Genomic DNA, 10,689 nt, shown 5'->3' with positions numbered 1-10,689 from the left:
ATACTATAATAGTTATATATTGTTAGTTATAGTTATATTTATATATATAATAATTATACAAGAAAACCACCCATAACTTCTGAACAGAGAAAACAAAGTGCTAATTGAAAGAATCCACAGAGTGTCAAACTTTGCCTTCATGAGTCAGGGAGGAAAAGGAGGAAGGGAGATAATTTGAAACTCAAAAAGAGTGTTTTAAATTATTTTTAAAGAATTCACAGATTGCCTCCAAAAGAAAAGATAAATCTATGCTGAAAACTGCCATTTAACAATTCCAATGCCAAACCACACATGCTGCAAAAGACCTAAAGAGAGAATTAAAGGAAAGAAAATTCAAATTAGGTTTTTGTTTTTGTAGGGCAAATGGGGTTAAGTGGCTTGCCCAAGGCCACACAGCTAGGTAATTATTAAGTGTCTGAGACCAGAAAATTCAAATTAACAAAAGACATCTACATTAACCAAAAAACTACTAATGAGATGGAATGTTTGAAAAAACTAAGGAGCTCAAGATGATAAGAAATACCTAATTATCTGGGAGAAAAATGAATGTTCAATAAAATAAGGGCATTTGAAACATTTCTACAAGAGTAAAAAAGATAGGAGCAAATATTTACTTTGCAAATACCCCCCAACAAGAAAGGCAGACAAATAACAAGGAAAGTTTAAGAAACAAATTATTCCCAAAGAAGAAGAAAAAAGGAGTGGGGGTGTGAGAAGGGATATGGAAAAGACATCCCTGGGGTTAAAAAACAACAAAATAAGATCAGAGACATCATTAAGACATTTCTTTATAAAAATACACAGATAAGTATGAAAACATCAAATAGAATAGCTGAGGGTGAAGAAACAGAGCTGAAGTACTATGAACTAAACCTCACAATAACCCATCAAAAAAAAAATCTGATTTTGTGCATACCCTTTGATCTAGCAATACCACTACTGGGTCTATACCCTGAAGAGATGATGAAAAAGAGTAAAAACATCACTTGTACAAAAATATTCATAGCAGCCCTGTTTGTGGTGGCAAAGAATTGGAAATCAAGTAAATGGCCTTCAATTGGGGAATGGCTTAGCAAACTGTGGTATATGTATGTCATGGAACACTATTGTTCTATTAGAAACCAGGAGGGATGGGAATTCAGGGAAGCCTGGAGGGATTTGCACGAACTGATGCTGAGTGAGATGAGCAGAAATAGAAAAATATTGTACACCCTAACAGCAACATGGGGGTGATGATCAACCTTGCTCATTCCATCAGTGCAACAATCTGGGACAATTTGGGGCTGTCTTCAATGGAGAATACCATCTGTATCCAGGGAAAGAATTGTGGAGTTTGAAAAAAGACCAAGGACTATTAACTTTAATTTAGAAAAAAAAAACCCTGATATCTTATTGTCTGAGTTGCTTACTTTATGTTTCTTCCTTAAGGATATGATTTCTCTCTCATCACATTCAGTTGGGATCATTGTATACCATGGAAACAATGTAAAAACTGACAAATTGCCTTCTGTGGGGGTGGGGGGAGAAGTAAGATTAGGCGGAAAAAATTGTAAAACTCAAATAAAATCTTTAAAATTAAAAAAACTGATTTTTATGAGAACAAACTAGAATGGAAAGGTGTATAAGAGAGGGTAAGGATGAACACAGAGGGGAAAATGTACATATCCTAATCAAGTCAGGGATAAAGGATGTTTTAATAACTCCTATGTTCTCTCAGAAAGAAGATAGCTTTCCAGAGATAGCTTTCCAGAGAGACTAATGTGACAAAGTGTGGGATGGAAATGGGGAAGAGTAAATATCGATTCAAGGCTGAGAGAAAATACCAATAAAAGATGTTCTCATGATGAAGAGAGATTCTATGATGGGAGGTGAGGACTTTAAAATGGGTCAATATTAAGAGATTTAGGGGCGGCCAGGTGGTGCAGTGGATAAAGCACCGGCCCTGGAGTCAGGAGTACCTGGGTTCAAATCCGGTCTCAGACACTTAATAATTATCTAGCTGTGTGGCCTTAGGCAAGCCACTTAACCCCGTTTGCCTTACAAAAATAAAAACCCTAATATTAAGAGATTTAGTACTTAGACTAAGAGAAGAAAAGGAATCAAAGTTTGTAGGGACAACTGATATGTAGGAGGGTCTGAAGCAGAGAAGAGATTTCATGGCAAACAGGAGAAGGAGCATCTTGAGAACTGCAGTTGGTAATGAAATGAACAATTATGGATGTGCAAACATTTCTACCAAAGTGCAATATTTCTATCTTTTCTCTCTTCCAATAATGGATATTTCCTAAAAGAGGAACTCCACCAAAAATTATGTAGGTGAGATACACACACATATATCTATATGTGTATATATATATATATATACACATATAGATATAAATAAGGTGGAAAAGGGATAATATCTATAAAGCAATATCACAGAAATTTTAGAAGAGATAACTCAAAATAGTTATCTTAGAATATTCAATTCCATGAAAACACAATAGACTGAGGAAGGAATAAACTAGTTAAAGGGCCCTGACTAGAACAGAGAAATGATAAAAGGAAGAAAATAAATTTTTTTCAAAAATGGCTCAGAAAAAAAATTTTAAACTAGTTGAAAGGGGTAGAGTGGGAGGGATACTTTATTTAAAAACTAAACTAAAAGGGAAGGAAAAGGAGTTGAACTTAAAAGATAAGCTAATTTCCAAACTAGAGAAAGGGATGACAAATGGAGGGGATTTGAGGGAGAGGGGAAGAGAATCTGTGGGAATAGGCTAGACTTAAAGCAAGGATTAAGTAAACATAACTGAACAGACAAAGTACTCCACACAAGAGGAACAACAAAACAATAAAATTCCTAATGCAGAAAATGAAAGCAATAGTAGAGATAAATGGAAGAAAATATAAGCTTAATTCAACTTTAAATGAGAATAGATTTTTTTAAATCCTATAAAATGAAATGTAGTGACAGATTGGATTAGAAAACAAAATTCCACAATCTGTTGCTAAGAGGAAACACACCTAAAAAGCAGTCATTTGCAGAATAAAAATGAGGACCTGGAACAAAATTTATTATGCATCAGGTGAATCTAAAAAAAGCATGAATTGAAATATGCTACCAGGCAAAGCAAAAATAAATTCACAACCAAAAATTGTTATAAACTGCTGAAAGAATCATAGACAAGGGGGCAGCTAGGTGGTGCAGTGGAGAGAGCACTGGCCCCTGGAGTCAGGAGGACCTGAGTTCAAATTTGATCTCAGTTCAATAATTGCCTAGCTGTGTGACCCTGACAAGTCACTCAACCCCATTGCCTTAAATTTTTTTTAAAAAGTCACCATAAACAAAAAACCCCAAATTATCAATATTAAATTTACAGACTCCATATGCTCTAGCACCTAAATCCATGAAGAAAAGATTACAAGAAGATATGTCACAAGTGGATGTCACAAGATTTTGCTGTCCTCCCCTTCCATTTTTGGACAAATATAAACTCAATAGATAATATAGAATTAAACAAATTGATGAAGAAACTGGAACTAAACATTTAATTGCATCTTCTAAATGGTACTGCTAAAAGAATATACATAATTCTTAGGACCATATGGAACTTTGCAAAAATTTACCTTGTAGTACAAAGCACAGAAATATTGCAAATAAAGGTTAAAAATTAGAAATACATCCTCTTGAAACCGTTTGTAATGATTAGTTTTACTGATTTTTTTCTCTTCTTTTTTCCTTAAGGAATATTATTTTCATATAAGGTAGATCTCTGGGAGGGTGGCAAAAAAGGATATGGGGAAATTTAAATGACATAAAAATAAAGAATTAATAAAAATTTAATTTTAAAAATACCAAGAAGAAACCAAGTAATGAAATTAAAGCTTTGGTTTAACTTATGTTAGATAATATTGATTATTTGTTTTATAAGTTAATACCCATGACAACTTTCTCATGGTTTGAGGAGCATAGTAAAAAAGAATCACAAGAGGTCAAATGTCAGAGAAGAGAAGGAAAGATTAAATTTAAAACTACATTCACTTTCTTAGTAAATTAATATACTTGAAGGAAGAACAATAGAAGGAAATCTTTTGGGTGAGGACAGCAGAGAGAAAAATAAGTAAGAAATATTACTATAAGACCTGATCTTGAGAATGCAGAGAGACAGCATATGTTTTATTCTGAAAATGGGAATAGGGAAAGAATTTTAGATTTTTGGAAGGTGGGGAGCAGGATTCAGTAGAGCATTCTTGGAATGGGAAGTAAAAGTTGAGATATACTCAAGAAAAGGGAATGTTCAGGAGGAAGTATTGTTACATTCCCTTGAAAATGAAAAGTGTGGAGGAGATTCCCATAAGAGATTCTGTTCAGGGAGAGGGGCACTTCAGGAAACTTATAAACAGGAGTCTTATTACATATAACTTCCTATCAATCCAGAGGAGGATATCTCTGGTTCCCTGGCACATCTGGCTCATAGAGATGGAGAACAAGGGAATAAAAGAGGAAGGAGAAGGAAACAAGGCCTCAAGATAGAAGGGAGGGGAGGAAAAGGACATAAAACAGCCCAAGTACATATATTGTGGAATATCCTGCCTGATGCTCCACTGCCTTTTTCAGGAAGTAATATTGTTGAAAATAAGAAACTTTCAAAGAAAATTCTTTCAAAATAATAATAATAATAGAAATGGAAAAAATAATATAAATAAAATGATTTATAATCTATAATAAAAATATATAAATAAAGTAATAAGGTAAGATAAAGGTAGTTGGGATTGAAACTCTTTAATAACACCAGAAGCCACTCTAAATCAGTGTCATCTAGCCTCAAGGTTCAGATCAAGATTCACTTACATAAAATAATTGCTTTGTTAAAAAGTATTTTAAATATACCAGAATATTTTTCCATTTTAATCATAGAAAAAATACATTTTTCAGGAAATTTGAATCCTATTCCAAATGAACATTCACATCATTACTGAGTAAAGAAATCTAATTACTTTGCATATATTTGATATTTAATTATTTATCCCCTTCACCCCTAGGGGAATGTAAACAATTTGAGGGATTGTTTGCTGGGGGTTTTTTGTGTTTCCAGCTCCTTCCACAGATAATTTACTAATGTTTGTTAGAGGGGAATTGAATTGAATTGCAACTGAACATAGAATTGAAAATTTTATGAACTCATAAATTTTTTAAAGAAAATATTGTTTTTCTGAAAAACTAAGAAAGCAGAAAGTCAATTTGATTTTATTTTTTAGAACTAAGGCAAGATAATCAAACTGCAAAAGAAAATTAATAAGGCAAATTAACAAAGAAATAGAAAGAACCATCAGAAGTAACTATTTATAGTGTTATGTGAGCCAAAATAAGAAACTGGAGGAAAAATAAAGATTATCCACAAAAAATTAACCCACCTTTTAAAAAAAATAGATTTTAGGTGAATTAATCTTAGAAATGGAAATCAAGTCATAAAAGATATCCAAATAAAAACTTAGACCATATGTGGTTATAGGTAGATTTTTATCAAATATTTTAAGAGTAATTAATGGGGTAGCAAAGTGGTACAGTGGATAGAGCATTAACCCTGGAGTCAGGAGTACCTGAGTTCAAATCCAGCCTCAGACACTTAATGATTACCTAGCTGTGTGACTTTGGGCAAATCACTTAATCTAATTGCCTTGCCAAAAAAAAAATTAATTAACAACTATACTAGAAAACTTAGTCTCACTCAGTAGAAAAGACAACCTATCAAACTTCTTTAATGACACAAATATAGTACCAGTGCTCACACCAAGTAAGAATAAACTAGAGAATAATATAGACTGTCACAAATAAATACTGATGATAAAATTCTGACTGCAGAAAGGTCTATAAAAAATTCCCTTATTATTATGTTGTATCAGAAGTGCAAGAATGATTTAACATATCATTAAACAATTGGTTTGAGGATATTCAAAACTTGAAAAACATTAAAAATACTTTTACTTATTATTGAGGGAAAATAAAATATTATTTAACAAGCAATTGTTCCAATTACCATATAAATAACAAAAACAATTTAATTTAATTACTGGTTGCATAAGGACTTTCTACTGAATAAGACATTAATTTATATTAAATTTAAAAATATATAAGCACAGAAGGACCTTTGTTCAATGTAAACAAAAGTATATATCTGAAGGCAAAATTAGTATTATTTGCAATGAAGAAACATAGTGCACAGTGTATGATCCTTTCAGGCAGAGATTCCCACTATCCTCACTTATAGTAATAAAAATAATAAATTAGAGGTATAAATTTAAGCAAAAAGAAAATAAAATTATCTATATTTGTTTTAAAAATATTTTAAATGTACCAAAATATTACCCAGAAAACTATGGAAAAATAATCAGAGTAATCAGTGTTTATTAGCTTCAATACTGAGAGCTTCAAAATAATTCTACAAATATCAGCATTTCTGCTAGTTCTTTTTTTTATTTTTTTAAGGTTTTTTTTTTTTTGCAAGGCAAATGGGGTTAAGTAGCTTGCCCAAGGCCACACAGCTAGGTAATTATTAAGTGTCTGAGACCGGATTTGAACCCAGGTACTCCTGACTCCAAGGCCGGTGCTTTATCCACTATGCCACCTAGCTGCCCCCATTTCTGCTATTTCTAATGACAAAAAGGGGATAGAGAAATTTATCTACCAATAAACTCAATATTAAATATAAATTCAGCGTTAAAACACTGAAAATGTAAAAGAAAGCAAATATAATTGGAGGGAATCATTGCTAATGCCTTCATCAAAAACAAACATAATTTATGGATTTAGTTCTATCATAATTAAATTATCAAGGAACTAATTTACAGAAATTGAAAAAACATGCAATTCATTGGGAAAAACAAAGGGACTAGAATCTCAGGGTAGATGGTAAGAAATAGGATTGAATGCCCAGATATCAAATTGTATTGAAAAGGAGTAGCATCAATATTATTTGATACTGGTAAAAAAAAAAAAAAAGGTGTTTTTTAAGTGAAACCAAGCAATTGACTAGATAGATAAGCAAAAAAGCAAACACTCAGATTTAATAGATCAATGCATAAAATCACCAAGAACACAAAATAACTTGAAGAAAAAAATCCTGTTTGAATAGCACTGACCTCCCAGAGTTCTTGGTAGAATCATACCTTTAGGTAGTATAGTAGATAGAGCATTGGACCTGGAATTAGTAGAACTTGAGTCCAAATCTGGCTTCAGCTACTTCCCCAGCACATAGAAGGCACTAAGTAAATGCTAATTATTTAAAACTTCAAGGAAAACCAGATATCAATTTGTCTCAAAAGAAAACGGGGGGGTTTAGGTCAGCAACATACACTATATGTATATGCCTCATCAAGCTCCCAATGCACACTCAACCTAAACATTATTTTTTAAAAATCAGGAACAGGGGCAGCTAGGTGGAGCAGTGGATAGAGCACCGGCCCTGGAGTCAGGAGTACCTGAGTTCGACTCCGACCTCAGACACTTAATAATTACCTAGCTGTGTGGCCTTGGGAAAGCCACTTAATCCCATTGCCTTGCAAAAAAACCCAAAAAATAAAAAACACCCTAAAAAAATCAGGAACAGAAGATAACAGTAAAAGTACATAATCAAACAAGATGCAAAGATGAGCTAAAAAATAAAAACAGACAATTATTTAAAAAATAAAATTTAAAAGCTTTTAGTAGTACAAATAGAAGACAGATCCAAGATAACAAAGAAAAGGGACACCCCTGAGCTCTCCCCCAAACCCCCTTAAACACCTTTAAATAATGTCCTAAAACTACTGGAGTGGTAGAACCCACAAAAGGATGTAGTGAAACAATTTTCCAATCCAAGACAACTTAGAAAGTCGGCAAGAAAGGTTTGATGAGTGCAGTTCAGGTGAGGTCAGACCAGAGCAAACTGGACCCCAATAAGCCAATAACAGACCTTGGGAGTGACTGAATTAGCAGCAGCCGCTGTTTTGGAAACTTTCAGCACACAGATGGTAAAGGGGGTGGGGTGGGGGGTTGAAAAACTGCCCAGAAGGAGATTGCAAAGGTCTCTCTGTTGGTACTGGGGACAGGATTCTATTGCTTATACAAGGACCTGGATCACAAGCCTAGAAGGCAGACCTAGCATGAAGAGGAGAACTAGCATCTCAGAACTTGCAGCCATAGTGGAGTAAGGACTTTGATTACAGATCCAGGGCAAAAAAAAACAAAAACAAAAACAAAAAAAACAGAACAGATCACAGACCAGGAAAATAGCAAACACACCTTTCCTTAGATTATGCCACCTTGGAAGAACTGAAAGCTTACAGAACCTCAGATTAACTCTGAAAATATCTGCACAAAACTCCTGAACCTTGGCTTGGTATACTTTATACCCTGGAAGCAGAGTCCCACTTTAGTAAAGAGTTAAAAAATACTGAGAAAATGAACAAACAACAGAAAAAAATGATCACAGAAAGTTACTATAGTGATAGGGAAGATCAAAACAAATGACCTGGAAAATAGATGCAGGAAAGATAATTAAAATTTTTGAACTACCTGAACACCAGGATCAAAATTAAAGTCTAGAAATTATCAAGGAAAACTACCCTTATTCTAGAACTAAAGGATAAAATGAAAATTAAAAGAATCTGCTCACTGCTGAAAGAGATCCCAAAATATAAACTCCCAGGAATATTATAGTCAAATTTCAGAGCTCCCAGGTCACGGACAGGATAACATAAGATTTGGCACCTTCCACATCAAAGATGCAGAGGATTTGAAGCTAGGACTACAATCAAGAATCACCTACTCATTTTGGTCTTCTTCAATACCAGCAAAACTGAATATAATCCTCCAGAGGGGAAAAATGGATATTCAGTGAAATAGAGGATTTTCAAGAATATCTAATGAAAAAACCAAAGAAGAAAAGAAAATCTGACTTTCCAATACAAGATTTAAGAGAAGCCTAAAAAGGGAAATCATAAAGGACTTAATAAGGTTAAACTGTTTTCATTCCTTCATGGGAAGTGTAACACATTCTTAGGGCAGTTAGAAGGAGTATTTACCAACAGAAAGCACAGGTGTGAGTTGAATTTAGATATCTAAATATCAAAAAAATTAAATTAAAGGGTCAGAAAGGGTAATACATGGAGGGAAAGGAAAAGGGAGAAGTAGAATGGGATAAATTATTTTATATTAAAAAGGCAAGAGGGGCAGCTAGGTGGCATAGTGGATAAAGCACCAGCCCTGGAATCAGGAGTACCTGGGTTCAAATCCAGTCTCAGACACTTAGTAATTGCCTAGCTGTGTGGCCTTGGGAAAGCCACTTAACCCCATTTGCCTTGCAAAAACCTAAAAAAAAAAATTTTTTAAAGGCAAGAAAATTTTATAATGGTGGAGAGTATGGGAGAAGAGATAGGAAATGCTTGAATCTTATTCTCATTTGATTTGGCTGAAAGAGGGAATAACATATAGTCAGTGGGTATAGAAACCTATCTTATCCTGCAGTAAAGTAGGAGGGAATGGGGATAAAAGAAGGGGAGGGTGGGGTTGATAAAAGGGAGGGCATATTAGAGGAGGTGGTAATCAGGAGTAAAACACTTATGAAGAGGAACAAAGTAAAAGAAGAGAGAAATGGGGGGCGGGGAGAATGGAGGATGGAGGGACATATAGTTAGCAATCCTAAGTATGAAAAAATTTTGAAGCATGTTTCCCTGATATAGACCTCATTTCTCAAATACATAAGAAACATTCCCCAATTGATAAATGGCCAAAGTCAGTTTTTAGAAGAAGTAATCAAAGCTATCAAAGTAATCAAAAGTAAGTAATCAAAGCTTTGAAAAGGTGCTCTAAATTATTTTTCATTGGAGAAATGAAAATTAAAACAATTCTCAGTTACTACCTCACCTCTATTATATCAGCTAATAGGTCAGAAAAGAAAAATAACAAATGTTGGAGGTAAGACACTGATGCATTATTAGTGGAGTTTTGAACTAATCCAAACATTATGAAGAGCAATTTGTAATTAGGTCCAAATAGTCATAAAACTCTGCATATCCTTTGTCCTGGCACAACTAGGTCTCTGTCCCGAGAGAGAGAGAGAGAGAGAGAGAGAGAGAGAGAGAGAGAGAGAGAGAGAGAGAGAGAGAGAGAAATCAAAAAGAAAAAAGATTTATATGTACAAAAATATTTATGTCACTTCTTTTCTGGTGACAAAGAATTGAATATTAAGGGGATGCCCATTCAATGAAGATGACTGAATAAATTGTGATATCTGATGGCAATACTCTCAGAAAAACTTGGATAGACTTACATGAATGGATGCAAAGTGAAATTAGTAAAACTAGGAGAACAATGTTCTTAATAACAGCAATATAGTAGAATGATCAACTATGAATGAATGAGCTATTTTCAGCAATACAATGATCCAAGATCACTCTAAAGGACTGATGATGAAAAAATGTTATCCATTCACAAAGAGAGAACTGAAGAAGACTAGATGCAGATACTTTTTTACTTCCTTTATTTTTCTAACATTTTTGTCCATGTTTTCTTTTCCAATAGGACTAATGGAAATATGCTTTGCTTAACCTCACATGTATAATCTGTGTCAGTTCACTTCTCAATGGGGGGATGGGAGAGGGTGGGAGAATTTGAAACTCAAAGTTTAAGACTTAATTTTAAAAATTCCTTTAACATGTAATTGGGGAAAA

Source organism: Macrotis lagotis, chromosome X, assembly GCF_037893015.1.
Source record: "Macrotis lagotis isolate mMagLag1 chromosome X, bilby.v1.9.chrom.fasta, whole genome shotgun sequence".
NCBI lineage: Eukaryota > Metazoa > Chordata > Mammalia > Peramelemorphia > Peramelidae > Macrotis > Macrotis lagotis.
This window is presented reverse-complemented; position numbering follows the sequence as displayed.